At 49.1% G+C, this 20,717-nt stretch overlaps 1 long non-coding RNA gene across 1 annotated transcript in view; it reads right to left on the minus strand.

Moving 5' to 3' along the window:
• The window catches only part of LOC309857358, a 59,260-nt gene extending 39,399 nt beyond the window's left edge, over window positions 1-19,861 (minus strand). The window contains exons 1-2 of the long non-coding RNA XR_014307654.1: window positions 19,753-19,861; window positions 16,634-16,661 (exon numbers count right to left, since the gene is read on the minus strand). This is a non-coding gene — a long non-coding RNA (uncharacterized lncRNA). The remainder of the gene's footprint in view (window positions 1-16,633; window positions 16,662-19,752) is intronic.
• Window positions 19,862-20,717: the final 856 nt, after the last annotated feature.

The following is a 20,717-nucleotide window of genomic DNA, read 5'->3' on the forward strand; positions in this document are numbered from 1 at the left end:
ACCCATCCCCCTCCCCTCCAAGAACCCTCAGTTTGTTTACTGTGATTAAGAGTCTCTTCTGAGGGGTACCTGGCTGGCTCAGTGGGTTAAAGCCTCTGCCTTCAACTCAGGTTATGATCTCAGGGTCCTGGGATCGAGCCCCACATCAGGCTCTCTGCTCCCTGGGGAGTCTGCATCCTCCTCTCTCTCTCTTCCTGCCTCTCTGCCTACTTGTGATCTCTGTTTGTCAAATAAGTAAATAAAAATCCTTTTTTTTTTAAAGTCTCTTCTGGTTTGTCTCCCTCTTTGACTTCATCTTGTTTTATTTTTTTTTCTTTATTCCCCTATGATTCTGTTTTGTTTCTTAAACTCCACATATGAGTGAGATCATATGATAATTCTCTTTCTCTGACTGACTTATTTCGCTTGGCATAATATCCTCTACTTTCATTCCTATCGTTGCAAATAATTGCCATTTATTTTAACTCGACAGAGAAGGCCACTAGAAACAGAGGTGATGTCCCCAGCTCCTGTCCCTCCATGCAGAACATCTGTCAACACCTGTGGACATCTTTTCCTCCCCCCATTCCTATGAATGTTGCTCAGTTGTTACATGGCATGGACAAATGCTGTTGGCTGGTGGCATGGACACACTGGACAAGCTTGGCCTTCGGTAAAACAAAGACTGGATTCAATTACTCTAACTGAAACAGGAATGCTTGGATGAACAAGCCTGCCAGGAAGTCCCACTGGAGGTACTCAACCCGTGCCCCTTCCCTCTTTGGACCAAGAACCTGAACTTGAGAGATGAATGGCTTATCCAAGGTTATGGCAAGGTTACACAGAGCTGAAACTAGACACAGGTGTACATGCCTATTGATCAAGGCTGGCTGTGCAATCTAACTGCCTCAAATCTTGATTCTTTTTGCCACTTCTTATTCTCTGACCCTGTTTTTCATAGCTTAGGATGTAGGAATAATAAAAATATCAGCTAATGGGGTATCCTGACATTTTGATGTTTTAGTTCTTGTCAGACATGTACCATAATGCTTAGCACATGGATATGTGTGTGCACACACATGCACATGCTTGACACTCAAAACATTGTTCCCTGATATTAACTTTATCAGTGCACTTTGCATCCACCACCAATTGGCTGTTTTGTCACAAACTGATTAAAGCAGAACTGTCAAGTGAGGAACTTCAAAGCCAAAGCATTAAGTGCTTTGAAAAACCAGCACCTGGGAGGATTTGTCTCAGCATCTGTGATTAGAAGGCAGCAAAAAGAGACTTTGGGGACACAGTTCACCCCTTCATGAAGCAGCCATTCAGAACTTTCTCCGAAGGGCTAATGCCTAATCTTCCAAAGACCAGCAAGAACAACCTTATGGTCTGTTAAAATCAGATTTTTAAAAGATTTTTATTTATTTCTTTGAGAGAGAGAGAGTGAGAGAGAGAGAGCATGAGAGGGGAGAAGGTCAGAGGGAGAAGCAGACTCCCCATGAAGCTGGGAGCCTGATGCAGTCCTTGATCCTGGGACTCCAGAATCAATACAGTCAGGGAGGATTTTCCTCAGGAGTCACAGAATGCTGGTTGCCATGAGGGAGGAGTCTTTTACAAAGTCTGGGTTCTCACAGAAGGAGTCTGAAGCACGTGTATGGAAAGCAGAGGTCAGTTCTGGATTAGAAGTTCTTTCTGAGGGGAAATGAGTAGAAGCAGGGATTAACCAGGACTTGGGCTCTGCCTTATTCAGTTCAAGTTGCTGCAACAAATGATGACAGACTGGGTGGCTGAAACAGCAAAACATGTACTATTCCTTGCAGTTCTAGAGACTGAGAAGTCCAAAAGCAAGATCCTGGGAGATCTGATATCTAGCAAGGGACTGCTTCATTATCTATAGATGCCCATATTTCTGTTGTAGCCTTGCATGGATGACAGCTGGCAGAACAATCTCTCAGGTCTTTTCTCAGAAGTGCTTTTATCTCATTCACAAGTGTTCCAATCTCATGACCTAATCACCTCTCAAAGCCCATACCTCCTGATGACACTCCTTGAGGGTCAGGGCTTCAACATCTGAAATGGGACAAGACACACACATTCAGTCCATTAGCAAGTGTTGTCATGAGGACAGCGTAGCTTATCAACTGGGTATCCCCAGGAATCCATGGGACTAGCAAAGCAGAATCTGGGGGCGTCTCTGGTAGGAAAGCAGGAGTTCCCCCAAGAGACAGTCCTCATAGCATTTTACAGAGACAGCATGACCCTTGAGAAACAGTAGTTTCCGTGACCCATACACCAGACTTTATCTCTGCCTGTCCTCCCTGCTGGATTCACAGCAAGCCTATTTCTTTCTTTTCCAGTACAAATGGATTTCCACTCTCTGAATCCTGATGAATTTTTGCTCTTTTGCAGTTAGTAGGTTGTCCCTCAGGATTCTGCATGTCTGGATTTGCAATCGTGGCAACTGCCAAAAGTCTAGGGACCTGCGTGGCAGAACCCGGCCTCTACCACTATTGCCCAAGGTAGGGACTCTGGTCCCTTGAGCGTCCTGTGCTGCTGTCAAAGGTCTGTGTGCATTGGCTTATTGTTTTTTTTTTTTAATGTAATTGCTTATACGTATGTTTGATCATGCTCAAGTGGCCTTGCTGTGGAAATAGTGGCCAAGCCACACCTAGAAGTCACTGAAGAAAGTGCTAAGAACTCCTGGTTGGTATGAGGCTAGAGAGAGAGAGAGAAAGAGAGAAAAGAAATCTGCCTCTCTGCATTTTGCAAGTCCCTGGGCAAAATCGGTTGGCTGTGCACTCCTCACACGGAGATTCCAGGCAGGGAGGCCCTCCTGAACCTCATCTCCCTGAGTTCCTCCTCCAGGAGCAATCCCTAGTTTGAGACCAGGGTTAGGGAAGGAAGAGCAGCAAAGCAGGGTCCAGAAGGAAGGACTGCCACAGACCATGGTGCACCAGAGGGCCAGGCTGGTACCTTCTCACTGTTGGGGTACAAATGGGCTCAGCTCAGCAGGTACAGGGGTGCCCTTGGCCCCTCTGGTGGGCTTTGCAGTGCCCCAAACTCAGGAAGAAAAAAGGCTGGCTCCAGTGACTTATTTTTGAGTGGGAAGGAGCTGACAGCAGTGGAAATAAACAAGTAGGGAATGATGTTGGAAAGTTGGAGGGTTTGTCCTTTATATCTCAGCTTTCTCTCCTATCTTCCCTTGCTCTGTAGTGTGTTCTCAAAGAAGATTTTGGCATGATATTCCTGTTCACTGATTTACCCCTGAGCTGTGTCTTTTCTGCTGTTCAGCTCATCTGGTGAATTCTTTTACTGTAAAAAGTATCTTGCCCTTGCAAGGGCAAGGGAAGACCTGAGAAATCCCAGAGATTTCAGCTTGCCACCCAGAAGGAAACCAGGCTATTTGGAATGCTGGAAAGGATTCAGAGTAGGGGAAATCGTCTTGGACATCTGAGACCACCCCCACATTCAGCGGTCCCCTGGACACAAACCCAGACCTTGATACTGATCCTGAACCATGCTCTCAACTCAGACCCCTGTGATCCTCGCCACAGTGCTTTCAGATCAGTGCAGCCATGCCCATAGGCACAAACTCTTAAGCCTAGATTCTGTCCTGAGAGGTCTGTCCCCGACGGCCTGGATCCAAAGCCTCAGAGATTGGGGACAGTGAGGAACACCATAGGACTCACCCTGCCACCCTGAAAGGAACCATGCCATTTGGAACTCCAGAAAGGATTCAGAGGAACTGAAATCTGCATTCCTACCTCTGGACACCCCCATATTCAGCAGGCCCCTGGATGCAAACCTGGAGCTTGACACTCACCCTGAACAAATCCCTCGACTGCCCGCTCCCCCAGAAAGATGGACAGAGTGCTGGCAGATCGGGCCTGCCATGTGGTTGGCCCTAACCATAACCTTTGGTTTGGTTCTCAGATTTCTGACCCCAAAATCCTTGCAGTAGGTGCCCTACAATTTGGGGACACCTGGGCAATCCCAGAGGACTCAGCCTGCCGCCCAGAAGGAAACTGTGCCATTTGGAACTCCGGAAAGGATTCAGAGGAGCAGGAATCCGCATTCCCAGCTGAGGACACACCCGCACAGAGCTGACTCCTGGACACAAAGCCAGAGCCAGACACTCACCCTCACCTACACTGTCAACTCAGACCCTCTCCATGGGGTCTTCAGGTCAGTCCTGCCATGTCCCTGGTCCCTAACACTAACCCTTGGATGGGTTCTGTAATGATCTCCTCATTTCAGGTTATGTGGTGGTTCTACAGGACATTGTCCTGGTGTGGGATCAAACACACTGAAGCATCCCGTGTAAAGTGGCAAACGTGGTAAAGAAATGATGGCTGGGGAATCTGAGTGTGGAGACAGCACGTATTTGTGCTGCTATAACAAGCTGACTGCACTTTGAAATCACCGCAGAGGAAATGACCCTTTCAAACATCCATGTTAGCACGACGACACGGAAGCAGAGAGAACATCAGACTTTGGGATGGAGGCCAAGCCCTCCCAGATCCAGGTCACCCAACATGGAGAGGACACATGTTAGCAAGAGACTCGTGGGAGGATTAAATCATGGGCCCCTGTATCTCAGGTGCAGTAGAAGCAGTGGAGTTGGAATTTCAGTTTTCCACAACGTTCCAGCACAAGCTGGTTAGAACTGTGCAAAAGCAGGAAGGGAAGCCCCAGTAAAGTGGACTGGGGATGCCAGATGGGGAGGCTGGAAGGGGACGCCTGGTGCTCAGTGCCCATGACAGACCCCACATTGCAATCCCCCACAGGAGAGACTCACCAACTTCAGGCCCCACAGGGGCAGCCGGAGGTTCATCTCCTGACTTTTTGTAGGACCTTTGCAGCTCAGCTGGTGAGAATTCTCCATCACCCTGCCTTTCTCCAGGGGACTTTCCTTCAAGCACCCTTCCCAACTTCTTCCTCCTCCATGAAATAATGTTCCTCTCCTTTGTTTCTCGCACTTGCCTGTGATGGGACCGTAGCTTGCTCAGCCCAGACTGCCATTCTCTGCTCTTCCCAAATAAACCCATGCTGCTGGTCAAATAACTGGCAGATAGAGTTTAAGGCAAATTGAACTAATAAATTCAAGAACTTGCAAGGAACAAAATCAATATGCACAAATTAGTGGCACTCCTACGTGCTCGGAAGGAACCATCAGAAAGAGACTACGGAGAACGATCTCATTTACACCTGCATCCAAGACAGCAAGATACCCGGGAGGCCCCTGAACCAAGAAGGTGACAGACCTGTCCTCTGACAGCCCTGCAACAATGACGACAGACAGGGAGGGGGACACACGGAGATGGGGAGGCACTGTGCTCAGGGAAGAACCCACACTGGGAAAATGCTCCTCTCCCCAAAACCGTCTACAGAGTCCTCACTCTGGGTCCTGAATTTCCAGACTCGTCGCAAGCCTGGATTGGGTGTGGACACGGGAAGGACCCCGCAGGGCTGAGGTGGGGGGAGCACAAGCACCGAAGCAGGCGGACGCTCCCTGACTGCAGACCATCTGAGGAGCTCCAGGAACCGAATCCGCGAGCACACAAACACAGACAAGGACCGAGGAGCACCCGAGCCCAGAAAGGGGGGACCCCACAGCCCCGCACACAGCACAGCAGGAGGCCACGTCTCCTCACACAAAACGACGGAAGTCCCAGTGTCTACACAGGGCGCCCTTCCTCTTTGGGGTCCTGAGACCACGAACCCCTTGACAGTCCACTCAGGCGGCTTCTCCTCACCTCCTCCAGCGTCTGGTCCTTAGGAGGTTGGACTGCTGCCAGTGTGGGCGCGTCCTCTACAACGGGTCCGGTCAGTGTGGCTGCAGAGCCACACCCTCCTCAGCTTGTCCTGTCAGGATGGGAGGCGCCCCACATTCTCCAGAAGTCTCCACAGTGGGTCCTGAAGAGGCGGGGCTCTGGTCCCAGCTGTGGCTGTGCAGCCTGGGCTCAGGGCGGGACCTGCGGTCTGCCGCCCTCTGCAGGCGGTGGAAGGCAGTGCAGGACTGTGGGAGCTCACCCTTCAGTGGAAGGTCCTGCTCCCTCCTGGGGTCCAGCTGATGCCATTTCATTCCGGAAATTCAAGCTGCATGGAGCCCAATACCCCCCAACTTCCCCCAAATAGCTAAGGAACAATGAATTGGAAACAATGTAAAATTACAACAGTCCTTGACCCAAACAGTGGCACTGAACATGGCCCTGATGCAGACCCACACTCTGACCTCAACTTGGTCTCAAGCCTGGACCCTACCCTAATCCAAGACCCTAACCCTAGCCCCCAACCCAAACAATGTTCACAAGAATCAAAAGGTAGAAACTGCAAATATCCATCAATGGCAAGTGCATAAGCAAAGTGTGGTGAAGGGTTTGAATTTGGGTTCAGGTTCAGGTTTTAGTCAGAGTTCTAGATCAGGCTTTGGGTTTAGTGTTAGGGTGAGGATTTAGAGTGAAGGACAAGGGAACAGAGTTATAGTTTAGGGCTTTCAGTTTATGATTCAGGCTTTAAGACTCAGGGCTTATGGGATAAAGTTCAAGGTCAAATTTGGGGTTTGGCTTCATGCTGAGATTTGGGTTCAGGGTTCATGACTTGGAGGTCTGGTTTAGGGTTTGGGTTCGTGGTTCAGGGCTTGGGTCCAGGGCTCAGGTACAGGCATTGGGTTCCATTTCAGGTTTGGGATTCAGGGTTCTAGTTTGGGCTTTAAGGTCAGCTTAGGTTTCAGCGTTGTTAGGGGTTAAGGTTAGGTTTAGGGATGACACATTTTCTTCAGTTGTCATCATGGACAAAAAAATTCTATCTGAAGTTTCTAAATCAGAAATGTATTTCATCTGGGGGCGCCTGGGTGGCTCCGCGTGTTAAGCCTCTGCCTTGGGCTCAGGTCCTGATCTCAGGGTCCTGGGATCGAGCCTTTCATCAGGCTCTCTGTTTGGCGGGGAGCCTGCTTCCCCATCTTTCTCTCTGCCTGCCTCTCTGCGTACTTGTGATCTCTGTCTGTCAAATAAATAGAATCAGTAAAAGCTATTATATGATCTTTTACAAACCATTTCCTATCTTTGCATTCTCATGTGCCAAGACAGACACGGATTATTTAAAACCCTGAAGAGAGTGCTCTTGCATTTAAATTGCCTGTAACCTTCGTGTAATAGATTTATGATTGATGATAGATTTAGTTAAAATATAACTATTTTAAATATTTACTCTCAGTAAACGATTTCAACCTATGCTCATTTAAGTAACTTGGTGCATAATCCCTTTTCTATTAAACCATGGTGCAAGGACCAATGCACCTTTTCCGAGAGAACCCCAAGCTATTTTTCTAGAATGGCTATATGCCTATATATCAGGCGTCCTGTTTTCACTCCCTTTGTGGAGCACCTACCCTGGATGTCATGTAATAACCAATGACCAAAAGCAAACAAAAAACCCAAACATCCAGGTCCAAGTGCCATCACTGCCTGGAGAAGAGGAGACTGCTCAGACAGATTGCGGGCAGGCATCTCAGCCCTGGCCTGTGCTGGGGAAGCTGGTTCCTGGCTTTGGGCGCAATCTGGAAGCCAGCAAACTGACCCAAGAGTGCAGCTGGTGTTTAGGACTGATGATCTTTTCGCAGCCAGGCCACGCGCGGACACCCGCTCAGGGAGCCAGGCTAGGAGGCTGCGCAGCGCCTGAGCTGGCAATGCTCGCAGCCCGCCAGGGCTTCGCCCCGCACCACAGAGGGGGCCCGGGCCTCGGGAGGGAGGAGGGCGGAGGCGGCGCAGAGAAGGGGCTTTGCTAATTTCCAAAGCGGGAAGTGAGCTCCCGGAGGACTCAGGAGGGAGGGTGGCGGGGGCGGGGCGGGAGCGGCCCGGAGAATGGGCTCTCCTAATTGCCTAGGCGGGAAGTGAGCTCGCGGAGGACGCCGCAGAGAGTCTGGGAGGAGGTGGAGGGGCTGACAGAGGAGGGGCGCGCAGCGCCAGGCTGCTGTGCTGCGGCCCCGTCGGGACTGCAGGACCTACCATGCCCGCCGCCCCTGCGCTCCCGCGCTCCAGGCTAGCGCCCGAGGCCGAGGCTGGGCTGTACGGTTTCCCCCGCCTGCTGCCCCTCCCCGCCCCTTGGCTTCTCCCATGTACGCTCTGCTCACAGGTAAAGTGACACCGCGCCGCGCCCTCACCTGGAGCAGAAAACGCGGGCCACTAGCGGGGGGAGGGGGAATGTCCAGGCCTAGCCTCCCGCGAACCCCAGGGCACCAGGACCTCCCCGAACGCCGTGCCGCACCCCGTCCACAAGGGGTCGGGCCGGGGACAGCGCTGCACGAGGTACCCCCCCCCACTTGCAAGCGGGCGGGCTAGCCCCCATCATTCGGCATCCCCACGCGCATTCAAAGCCGCCTGCATTCCCAGGGCACTCAGAACCCAGAGAGTGAGGCCTTGGGTGCTTTCTTGTGACAGATTTAAGGCAATTCTTTGACTTTGGGACTTCAGAGTTAACATAGTTTTTATTTGAGATCATTATTTTTGTGTGGGGGCCATAGCTTTTCTTTTGACCTATGGTTGTTTTCACTCCCGGTTCTGAAGAAGCCCCTAAATCCTAACCCTGTTGAGGACTCCAAAAGCTCTCAGAGCAGCAGTGCTGGGGGACAGTGTGGACACATGTTTTGGTTTCTCCTCTGGCCTGATTCTGTGGCAGCTCCGCTCTGTCCTCCTCAGACTTCAGAGCAATATATGAAGAAGTGGAGAAGGGACCAGGGGGTCAGGAAGGTGGCCACCGAAGAGTGACTTCTCTGGAGGGTGGCTGAGCTAGCAAGTGAGCATGTTAGTCCAGCTCTGCCTGCAGTCAGGATGGAGCTGAACAGGGGCCAGGGAAGGGGAGGAGGTGCAGAGAGCAGGGACAATGGGACCAAAGAGGAGATTCAGATGAAGGGAAGTAATGGGGAGGAAAGAGAAGAAACTCTAGAAGACAGGCATGTAGAAAGGAAAAGGGATGAAGTGGGCATTGGGAAAGGGCACCACCAGGGAAGGAGAGAGGGGAAGGGAAGAGAGAAGAAGAGAGGAAAGGGGAAAGGGAGAAGGGAGGAGTCAGCATGCCAGGGCTCCCCCTGCATCTGAAGAAGAGGTGGCTGGTCCAGCTTGTCAAACAGGGTGCTCACTCTTTGGTCCCAGTTTCTGCTCCCAGTGCTACTGGGCTTTGCAAGGAAGGCAGGCTGTCCCCTGGGACCTACTGGAGCCCACTGGAGCCCACATGAGGGTGGGAGAGGTAAGATGCCACCGGGTCCTGTCCTGAGCTGCTCCAGGCCACCAGCCTCACCACATTGTGCAAGAGGGACCCTAGAACAAACGAAGGACACAGGCCCGCATGTCTGCTGGTGGCCCTGGACACTTAGCTCATCGCAGTGAACCACACCGCCTCATTAACCCAGGCTTTCAAAGCCTCCTTCTTCGTTCCTGGCTTTCATGTCTGTAGGAACATGAGCCAGATCTAACTCATCTCTGACAGACAATTCTGACTCACCCTGTGTCAGATTTTTATTAGTGGCTGTGATAGAGTAAGTTAGCAATGCTCCAACAAACGGACTGTTTCCTCCCACTTGACCTCAACAGTCTTATATATTTTCTTAGCGCAAACATCTTGTCTCCTTCCATTAAGCTCATAACGTGGTCTAATAGTATACACGTGCCTTCGTTTGATGCGAAGCGATACAGAGGTCCTTTTTTTTTTTAAATTTTACAAGGTAAAGTCAGTGAACACATCCAACTTGACGAATACGTCTCTAAAATGTCAATCCAGGCAAAGCTTTTTCTGCCTACAGTTTGAAGCCTACGTGCTGACGTTTTTAAAATGCTTTCAGTCCCTCAGTGAGGCTCTTAGAAGCTAGACAGGGCTTACTACGTGCCAGGCACTGTGTCAGGTGTTGGAGCTAAAGGGAAGGAGAGCTTGGAGGCTGGCTGGGGAGGGACATCCATGACACAACCACAGCTAGAAACGGAGGCCAGTGCTAGAAAAGAGAGAGCAGGCTGCATGGAGAGTGTGTACCATGGGGCTTGTGAGCTCACGAATAAGTGGGAGTAACTGGAGTGGGGAGATGGGGGAGAGGTAGAGGGTCTTCCCATCAATGGGAATCACCTGAGCTTGGAGGCAGGCGCCATGAGGGGTCTCCACAGGAAGAGGGAGGCAGTGTGGTTGAAGGGCAGAGAGATGGGGCAGAACAGGCATCAGTCAGTTGGAGGGGTATGAAGAGACTGATGGGAGGATTATGGGTGCCTTTGGAGAACTGAGAATTTGTTAGAAGATCAGTGCAGATTTCTATGGAGACAAATGCCAGGAACTGATAGGTCTTTGAAAGGTCACTCTGGCTGCCTTTTGGCAAAGGGGTTGGTAAAAGGCACTTGCAGGTGTGAACACACCAGGTAGGAGGTGAGTGCAGGAAATCAGGTGAGGGAGCATGGGAACTTGGTCCGGGGCTATAGAAGGGAGAATAGCCTTTAAGGAGTTCCACAAATTGGCACCAGCTGTGGCTTCATTACAGAGCTGGAAGGGGGAGGTGGGTGTGTCCTGGAGGTTACAGAAATTACATGAGAAAGGGACGTCTTTTTAGATCTCTTTTTCAACTAGAGGAACTCTCACCTTATTGATAGAATTCCAGAGTGGGAACCGATGGACATGAGGACATCTTTGAAATGTCTGAATATGTTCTTCGACATCTTTGCAAGTGACGAGGAGACCTTGACCTTAGGAGGCCTCGGCCCTCTTTGTAGCCAAAAAGATTTCAACTACAGATTTGGGTTCTCCCTTTTAAAGTCAAGGAGACAGTCCTTCCAAAGGACACCTCCTATCATTTTACCCTCTCATCATGCCTCACGTGCTGGGATCTCCAAGACCCTCTGTTCCAGGTTGTGAGTATCCACTTTGGCCGGGCTGGTCTTACCAAGAACACCACCAAAGGAAATCTAGAGCCTGTAGTGCTATTAATAACATCATCTAAGACTGTATTTGCTGCCCTCATGGCCTCTTCCCACCATGACTCACTGAAGCTTTTTACACATTGTATCCATTAAGCTATAGTTCCCAAAGCTCATCTTCTCTACTGCCATTAATTTTTAGGGGACCAGGCAAACCTTAAACTTGTCCCCCTTAATTGGATCCCTGTGCCCCCACAATGTCTTTGAATGCCTTTCACCATGATCCGTGAATGAGATCTGAGACCACTGCTGGTACCTAACACTTCTTGGCACCTTGTCTGTTAGGTTCTTGGAAGAGGAGGTGGCTATGGAGGTGAGTGGGGATGGGAGTGGGAGGATTTCTCCCTTCACTTCCCTTTTTGTTTTTTCCAATAATGGGTTTTGAGGGGGAGGGAAAGGTTAACCAGACCATTTATTTTCCATCTCCCATCGATAAAATGTTTACCACTCCCCACTGGAAGAACTTAGATCTTTTGTTTGAATCTCCAGGAAAATCTCCCAAACCCAGACCACCACCATGTGGATTCAGCCATCTTCTGATTCACCTCCAGATTGTCTCCTCCTAACTGCTCAAGCCACAGGTTAAGGGCGAAATGTTCAATGCCCAAGCAAGTAAGTGGGGAACACGTTTATCTAAGCAATTGCATGCAGCTCTGTATCTGCATACAGGGGGTCTCTCCCAAGCCTTTCCAACCTCAGAAAAACAAGACAAAGCCCCAGCGATCTGGGGTATATATTATTCATTCATTCCTGGGTTCAACACTCATGGCGGATCCCCACCAAGACAGTGGGAGAGCAAGGACTGGAGAAATCCTCGAGGCTGAAGTCTGAGGAGGATTTCAAATTCATCAGTTGTGGATAACCCTTGGTGCTCATCATATCACGTGTCCTCCTTAATGCCTATCACCCAGTTACTCCATGTCTCCCACTTCCCTTCCCATGCAGCATCTCTCAGTTTGTTTCCTATAGTTAAAGGTGCCTCATGGTTTCTCTCCCTTTCTGATGACTCCCATTCAGATTTCCCTTCCTTCCCTCTGATCCTCTGTACTACATCTTAATCTCAACAGTCAAGCAGTGGTAGTAATTCAGTCATGGAGTCATGCATATTCTAAATCTGATGAGGTGGATTCCTATACTGCCTTGTCTCTGCTAGAGCGCTTACATTTGTTATATTATTGCTGCTGTGTCCATGTTTCTCGTTCACTGAATGTCTGATAAAAGAATTAGTAAAATGTGTGATTGCAGAAAATACAATGGTCATGGATGATGAAGATTTTCTCCTTGACCAGACTGGAGTCAAGTTCCTCTGAGTCCTCTTTCTGTCCAGCCTTGACCTCAGGCTCTACCCACTTAGCCCAGTTTTAGCAAGAAATCTGCTTAGTCATTTTTCAGCAATCTCCTATCCTACTCTTGATATCTGATCAAATTCCTTATCTCTCACCCCTGGTATCTTTCCACTCTTTTTTTTTTTTTAAGATTTATTTATTCTGACAGAGAGAGAGCCTGAGCAGGGGGAATAGCAGAGGGAGAGAGAGAACCAGACTCCCCACTGAGCAGCAAGCCCAATGCCAGGCTTGATCCTGGGATCAGATCATGACCTAAGCCAAAGCCAGAGATTTAACCAACTAAGCCACCCAGGTGCTTCAGTATCTATAACGCTTAATATCTGATCAAATCCCTTATTCCCAGGGCACCTGGTTGATGCAGCTGGTTGAACGTTTGACTCTTGGTTTCTGCTCTGGTCATGATGTCAGGGTCCTGAGATTAAGCCTCACCTCAGGCTCTATGCTCAGTGAAGAGTCTGATTAAAATTCTCTTTCCCTCTCTCTCTACCCTTACCCCTGTTCCCTCCCTCTAAAATGTATTAATAAGTCTTTTAAAAAATTCCTTATCCGCTGATCGCAATAGTTTATGACCCTAGCCTTCCTTCAACAATATTACTGTCCAGATGGTTTAGCCAGAATCCCTTCATCCTTACCCTTGATGTTCCATCTTAATTTTACATTCAGTGACCCCCACCATGCTCTTTAGCTGTAAATCTCCATTTGTCTGAGCTGAGCCAGATTTCTCTCCCATACTATAAAATAAAATCCAATCGGGGACGCCTGGGTGGCTCAGTTGGTTAAGCAGCTGCCTTCAGCTCAGGTCATGATCCCAGCATCCTGGGATCAAGTCCCAACATCGGGCTCCTTGCTCAGCAGGGAGCCTGCTTCTCCCTCTGCCTCTGCCTGCCATTCTGTCTGCCTGTGCTTGCTCTCTCCCCCTCTCTCCCTCTGATAAATAAATAAAATCTTTTAAAAAAAATAAAATAAAATCCAATCGTAGTAGCATCTCTTGAATAAAATCTTCCTTACTGTCTTTAATGGGTGTCACAAATTTTTTTTTTCTTTAACAGTCAGGAGGGTGCTAATGGAGTACCATGACAAAAGGCCCAACTTCCTATAATGGACATTTCCTTGCTTTACCTGACAAATACTCTTTCTCTCTTCTAAGGAAAATTTCCAGTTCTCAGTATAACTTCCAACTGGCCCAGGGGTGGACAAGTGAGTCAGATGAGACCGAAATGAAAATTCTGTTGAGACACTGGACCTTGTGGATTCAAGCCAAGGACAAAAAAGTGTTGGTACTTCATTATTCTGATGGTCCATTAACTCTTACTTTTTTGATTCCTGTGTCTATCACTGCCCCTGCCTTTTTGAAGATAATGACCATTCATCTGAGTACACGGTTCACAGAATCCCTTTGCAATGGCCCATGCGGGCCAAGGTAGTAGAGCATAATAGATCTCTGTAAGTTTTTAAAAAATGTCTTTGTCCCTGTTGCCCATGGCCATTAAAGACAAAAGGTCAGGGGTAGGGGGATATTGGAAAAGGTGAAGTTCTAGTTACTCACTGATTTTTTGATTGGTAGAGAGAAAGCAACACCTACACACAGGGCCAGTGGGTGAGTGGAGGAAACATCTTTGGCTCTAGGAGGAATGGGGGAAGGAGAAATATTAATATTCTTTGTCTTTGGAACTGCCCCTGAAGACTTCCCCACAGAGGAAAATGACCTAGCGTGACTCTCCTAAACTTCGGCAAGCCCCTTCAATTTAACTGACATCTAGATCTGATACTCCCTGCTGGATAACTCTGATCATTATTTGATTGTTATTTATTTTATTTTAAAATTATTTTTAAAGAAAATTTTAATCTAAATACAATTAATTAACATATAATACTAGTGTCAGACATACAGGTTAGTGATTCATCAGTCTTTTATAACACCCAGTGCTCACTGTATCACATGCCTTCCTTAATGTCCATCACCCAGTTACCCCATCCACCCATCCCCCTCCCCTCCAAGAACCCTCAGTTTGTTTACTGTGATTAAGAGTCTCTTCTGAGGGGTACCTGGCTGGCTCAGTGGGTTAAAGCCTCTGCCTTCAACTCAGGTTATGATCTCAGGGTCCTGGGATCGAGCCCCACATCAGGCTCTCTGCTCCCTGGGGAGTCTGCATCCTCCTCTCTCTCTCTTCCTGCCTCTCTGCCTACTTGTGATCTCTGTTTGTCAAATAAGTAAATAAAAATCCTTTTTTTTTTTTAAAGTCTCTTTTGGTTTGTCTCCCTCTTTGACTTCATCTTGTTTTATTTTTTTTTCTTTATTCCCCTATGATTCTGTTTTGTTTCTTAAACTCCACATATGAGTGAGATCATATGATAATTGTCTTTCTCTGACTGACTTATTTCGCTTGGCATAATACCCTCTACTTTCATCCCTGTCATTGCAAATAATTGCCATTTATTTTAACTCGACAGAGAAGGCCACTAGAAACAGAGGTGATGTCCCCAGCTCCTGTCCCTCCATGCAGAACATCTGTCAACACCTGTGGACATCTTTTCCTCCCCCCATTCCTATGAATGTTGCTCAGTTGTTACATGGCATGGACAAATGCTGTTGGCTGGTGGCATGCACACACTGGACAAGCTTGGCCTTCGGTAAAACAAAGACTGGATTCAATTACTCAAACTGAAACAGGAATGCTTGGATGAACAAGCCTGCCAGGAAGTCCCACTGGAGGTACTCAACCTATGCCCCTTCCCTCTTTGGACCAAGAACCTGAATTTGAGAGATGAATGGCTTATCCAAGGTTATGGCAAGGTTACACAGAGCTGAAACTAGACACAGGTGTACATGCCAATTGATCAAGGCTGGCTGTGAAATCGAACTGATTTTAATCAGACTCTTCACTGAGCATACACCCTGACGTGAGGCTTAATCTCAGGACCCTGACATCATTACCAGAGCAGAAACCAAGCTGTTCAACCAGCTGCATCAACCAGGTGCCCTGGGAATAAGGGATTTGATCAGATATTAAGCGTTATAGATACTGAAGCACCTGGGTGGCTTAGTTGGTTAAATCTCTGGCTTTGGCTTAGGTCATGATCTGGTCCCAGGATCAAGCCTGGCATTGGGCTTGCTGCTCAGTGGGGAGTCTGGTTCTCTCTCTCCCTCTGCTATTCCCCCTGCTCAGGCTCTCTCTCTGTCAAAATAAATAAATCTTAAAAAAAAAAAAAACAGTAGTAAGATACCAGGGGTGAGAGATAAGGAATTTGTTCAGATATCAAGAGTAGGATAGGAGCTTGCTGAAAAATGACTAAGCAGGTTTCTTGCTAAAACTGGGCTAAGTGGGTGGAGCCTGAGGTCAAGGCTGGACAGAAAGAGGACTCAGAGGAACTTGACTCCAGTCTGGTCAAGGAGAAAATCTTCATCATCCATGACCATTGTATTTTCTGCAATCACACATTTTACTAATTCTTTTATCAGACATTCAGTGAACGAGAAAGATGAACACAGCAGCAATAATATAACAAATGTAAGCGCTCTAGCAGAGACAAAGGCAGTGTAGGAATCCACCTCATCAGATTTAGAATATGCATGACTCCATGACTGAATTACTACAACTGCTTGACTGTTGAGATTAAGATGTAGTACAGAGGATCAGAGGGAAGGAAGGGAAATCTGAATGGGAGTCATCAGAAAGGGAGAGAAACCATGAGGCACCTTTAACTATAGGAAACAAACTGAGAGATGCTGCATGGGAAGGGAAGTGGGAGACATGGAGTAACTGGGTGATAGGCATTAAGGAGGACACGTGATATGATGAGCACCAAGGGTTATCCACAACTGATGAATTTGAAATCCTCCTCAGACTTCAGCCTCGAGGATTTCTCCAGTCCTTGCTCTCCCACTGTCTTGGTGGGGATCCGCCATGAGTGTTGAACCCAGGAATGAATGAATAATATATACCCCAGATCGCTGGGGCTTTGTCTTGTTTTTCTGAGGTTGGAAAGGCTTGGGAGAGACCCCCTGTATGCAGATACAGAGCTGCATGCAATTGCTTAGATAAACGTGTTCCCCACTTACTTGCTTGGGCATTGAACATTTCGCCCTTAACCTGTGGCTTGAGCAGTTAGGAGGAGACAATCTGGAGGTGAATCAGAAGATGGCTGAATCCACATGGTGGTGGTCTGGGTTTGGGAGATTTTCCTGGAGATTCAAACGAAAGATCTAAATTCTTCCAGTGGGCAGTGGTAAACATTTTATCGATGGGAGATGGAAAATAAATGGTCTGGTTAACCTTTCCCTCCCCCTCAAAACCCATTATTGGAAAAAACAAAAAGGGAAGTGAAGGGAGAAATCCTCCCACTCCCATTCCCACTCACCTCCATAGCCACCTCCTCTTCCAAGAACCTAACAGACAAGGTGCCAAGAAGTGTTAGGTACCAGCAGTGGTCTCAGATCTCATTCACGGATCATGGTGAAAGGCATTCAAAGACATTGTGGGGGCACAGGGATCCAATTAAGGGGGACAAGTTTAAGGTTTGCCTGGTCTCCTAAAAATTAATGGCACTAGAGAAGATGAGCTGTGGGAACTATAGCTTAATGGATACAATGTGTAAAAAGCTTCAGTGAGTCATGGTGGGAAGAGGCCATGAGGGCAGCAAATACAGTCTTAGATGATGTTATTAATAGCACTACAGGCTCTAGATTTCCTTTGGTGGTGTTCTTGGTAAGACCAGCCCGGCCAAAGTGGATACTCACAACCTGGAACAGAGGGTCTTGGAGATCCCAGCACATGAGGCATGATGAGAGGGTAAAATGATAGGAGGTGTCCTTTGGAAGGACTGTCTCCTTGACTTTAAAAGGGAGAACCCAAATCTGTAGTTGAAATCTTTTTGGCTACAAAGAGGGCCGAGGCCTCCTAAGGTCAAGGTCTCCTCGTCACTTGCAAAGATGTCGAAGAACATATTCAGACATTTCAAAGATGTCCTCATGTCCATCGGTTCCCACTCTGGAATTCTATCAATAAGGTGAGAGTTCCTCTAGTTGAAAAAGAGATCTAAAAAGACGTCCCTTTCTCATGTAATTTCTGTAACCTCCAGGACACACCCACCTCCCCCTTCCAGCTCTGTAATGAAGCCACAGCTGGTGCCAATTTGTGGAACTCCTTAAAGGCTATTCTCCCTTCTATAGCCCCGGACCAAGTTCCCATGCTCCCTCACCTGATTTCCTGCACTCACCTCCTACCTGGTGTGTTCACACCTGCAAGTGCCTTTTACCAACCCCTTTGCCAAAAGGCAGCCAGAGTGACCTTTCAAAGACCTATCAGTTCCTGGCATTTGTCTCCATAGAAATCTGCACTGATCTTCTAACAAATTCTCAGTCCTCCAAAGGCACCCATAATCCTCCCATCAGTCTCTTCATACCCCTCCAACTGACTGATGCCTGTTCTGCCCCATCTCTCTGCCCTTCAACCACACTGCCTCCCTCTTCCTGTGGAGACCCCTCATGGCGCCTGCCTCCAAGCACAGGTGATTCCCATTGATGGGAAGACCCTCTTCCTCTCCCCCATCTCCCCACTCCAGTTACTCCCACTTATTCGTGAGCCCACAAGCCCCATGGTACACACTCTCCATGCAGCCTGCTCTCTCTTTTCTAGCACTGACCTCCGTTTCTAGCTGTGGTTGTGTCATGGATGTCCCTCCCCAGCCAGCCTCCAAGCTCTCCTTCCCTTTAGCTCCAACACCTGACACAGTGCCTGGCACGTAGTAAGCCCTGGCTAGCTTCTAAGAGCCTCACTGAGGGACTGAAAGCATTTTAAAAACGTCACCACGTAGGCTCCAAACTGTAGGCAGAAAAAGCTTTGCCTGGATTGACATTTTAGAGACGTATTCGTCAAGTTGGATGTGTTCACTGACTTTACCTTGTGAAATTTTTTAAAAAAAAGGACCTCTGTATCGCCTTGCATCTAACGAAGGCACATGTATACTATTAGACCACGTTATGAGCTTAATGGAAGGAGACAAGATGTTTTCACTAAGAAAATGTATAAGACTGTTGAGGTCAAGTGGGAGGAAACAGTCCGTTTGTTGGAGCATTGCTATCTTACTCTATCACAGCCACTAATAAAAATCTGACACAGGGTGAGTCAGAATTGTCTGTCAGAGATGAGTTAGATCTGGCTCATGTTCCTACAGACATAAAAGCCAGGAACGAAGAAGGAGGCTTTGAAAGCCTGGGTTGAGGAGGCTGTGTGGTTCACTGCGATGAGCTAAGTGCCCAGGGCCACCGGCAGACATGCGGGCCTGTGTCCTTCCTTTATTCTGGGGTCCCTCTTGCACCATGTGGTGAGGCTGGTGGCTGGGAGCAGCTCAGGACAGGACCCGGTGGCATCATACCTCTCGCAACCTCCTGTGGGCTCCAGTGGGCTCCTGTAGGTCCCAGGGGACAGCCTGCCTTCCTTGCAAAGCCCAGTAGCACTGGGAGCAGAAACTGGGACCAAAGAGTGAGCACCCTGTTTGACAAGCTGGACCAGCCACCTCTTCTTCAGATGCAGGGGGAGCCCTGGCATGCTGACTCCTCCCTTCTCCCTTTCCCCTTTCCTCTCTTCCTCTCTCTTCCCTTCCCCTCTCTCCTTCCCTGGTGGTGCCCTTTCCCAATGCCCATTTCATCCCTTTTCCTTTCTACATGCCTGTCTTCTAGAGTTGCTTCTCTTTCCTCCCCATTAGTTCCCTTCATCTGAATCTCCTCTTTGGTCCCTTTGTCCCCACTCTCTGCTCCTCCTACCCTTCCCTGGCCCCTGTTCAGCTCCATCCTGACTGCAGGCAGAACTGGACTTACATGCTCACTTGCTAGCTCAGCCACCCTCCAGAGAAGTCACTCTTCGGTGGCCACCTTCCTGACCCCCTGGTCCCTTCTCCACTTGTTCACATATTGCTCTGAAGTCTGAGGAGGACAGAGTGGGGCTGCCACAGAATCAGGCCAGAGGAGAAACTAAACCATGTGCCACTGTCCCCCAGCACTGCTGCTCTGAGAGCTTTTGGAGTCCTCAACAGGGTTAGGATTTAGGGGCTTCTTCAGAACCGGGAGTGAAAACAACCATAGGTCAAAAGAAAAGCTATGGCCCTCACACAAAAATAATAATCTCAAATGAAAACTATGTTAACTCTGAAGTCCCAAAGTCGAAGAATTGCCTTGAATCTGTCACAAGAAAGCACCCAAGGCCTCACTCTCTGGGTTCTGGGTGCCCTGGGAATGGCAGGAGGCTCTGACATGCGCGTGGGTGTGCCAAAGATGGGGGCTAGCCTGCCTGCTGGTGAGTGTGGGGTACCTCCTGCAGCGCTGTCCCAGGCCGGACCCCTTGCGGACAGGGTGCGGCGCGGTTTCCGGGGTTGTCCCAGTGCCCTGGGGTTCGCGGGAGCCTAGGCCCGGACACCCCCGACCCCCGCTAGTGGCCCTCGTTTTCTGCTCCAGGTGAGAGCGCGGCACGTTGTCACTTTACCTGTGAGCAGAGGGTACTCCTGAGAAGCCATGGGGCGGGGAGGGGCAGCAGGCAGCAGGAACAGGACAGAGCTGCCTGGGGGGCTGTGCTGGAGCGCAGTAGAGCACGGGCAGCGGGGAGTAAGGTGGGTCCTGCAGTCCCGACTGGGCCACAGCACAACATCCTGGCGCTGCGCGCCCCTCCTCCGCCAGCCCCTCCTGGTCCTCCCAGAGTCTCTGCCAAGTCCTCCGTGAGCTCACTTCCCGTCTTGGCAATTAGCAAAGCCCCTTCTCTGGGCCGCCCCCGACCCGCCCCCGCCCACCTCCCTCCTGAGTCCTCCGTGAGCTCACTTCCTGCTTTGGGAATTAGAAAAAGCCCCTTCTCTGCGCCGCCCCCGCCACCCTCCCTCCTGAGGCCCGGCCTGGGCTGGGTTGCAGGGCTAAGCCCTGGTGGGGTGCTAGCGTTGCCAGCGCTGGCGCTGGGCAGCCTCCTAGCCTGGCTCCCTGAGCAGGTGTCTGCCCGCGGCCTGGCTGCAAAAGATCATCAGTCCTAACGCCAGCTGCACTCTTGGGTCAGTTTGCTGGCTTCCAGATTGCGCCCAAAGCCAGGAACCAGCTTCCCCAGCACAGGCCTGGTCTGAGATGCCTGCCCTGGATGTGTCTGAGCAGTCTCCTTGTCTCCAGGCAGGGATGGCACTTCTACCTGGATGTTTGGGTTTTTTGTTTGTTTTTTTGGTCATTGGTTATTACATGACCTCCAGGGTAGGTGCTCCACAAAGGGAGTGCAAACAGGTTACCTGATACATAAGCATATGGCCATTCTAGAAAAATAGCTTGGGGTTCCCTCGGAAACGCTGCATTGGTCCTTGCACCATGGTTTAATAGAAAAGGGATTATGCACCAAGTTACTTAAGTGAGCATAGGTTGAAATTGTTTACTGAGAGTAAATCTGTAAAATAGTTATATTTTAACTAAATCTATCATCAA

The sequence above is a fragment of the Mustela nivalis genome (assembly GCF_964662115.1).
Source record: "Mustela nivalis genome assembly, contig: HAP1_SCAFFOLD_654, whole genome shotgun sequence".
NCBI classification, from domain to species: Eukaryota; Metazoa; Chordata; class Mammalia; order Carnivora; family Mustelidae; genus Mustela; species Mustela nivalis.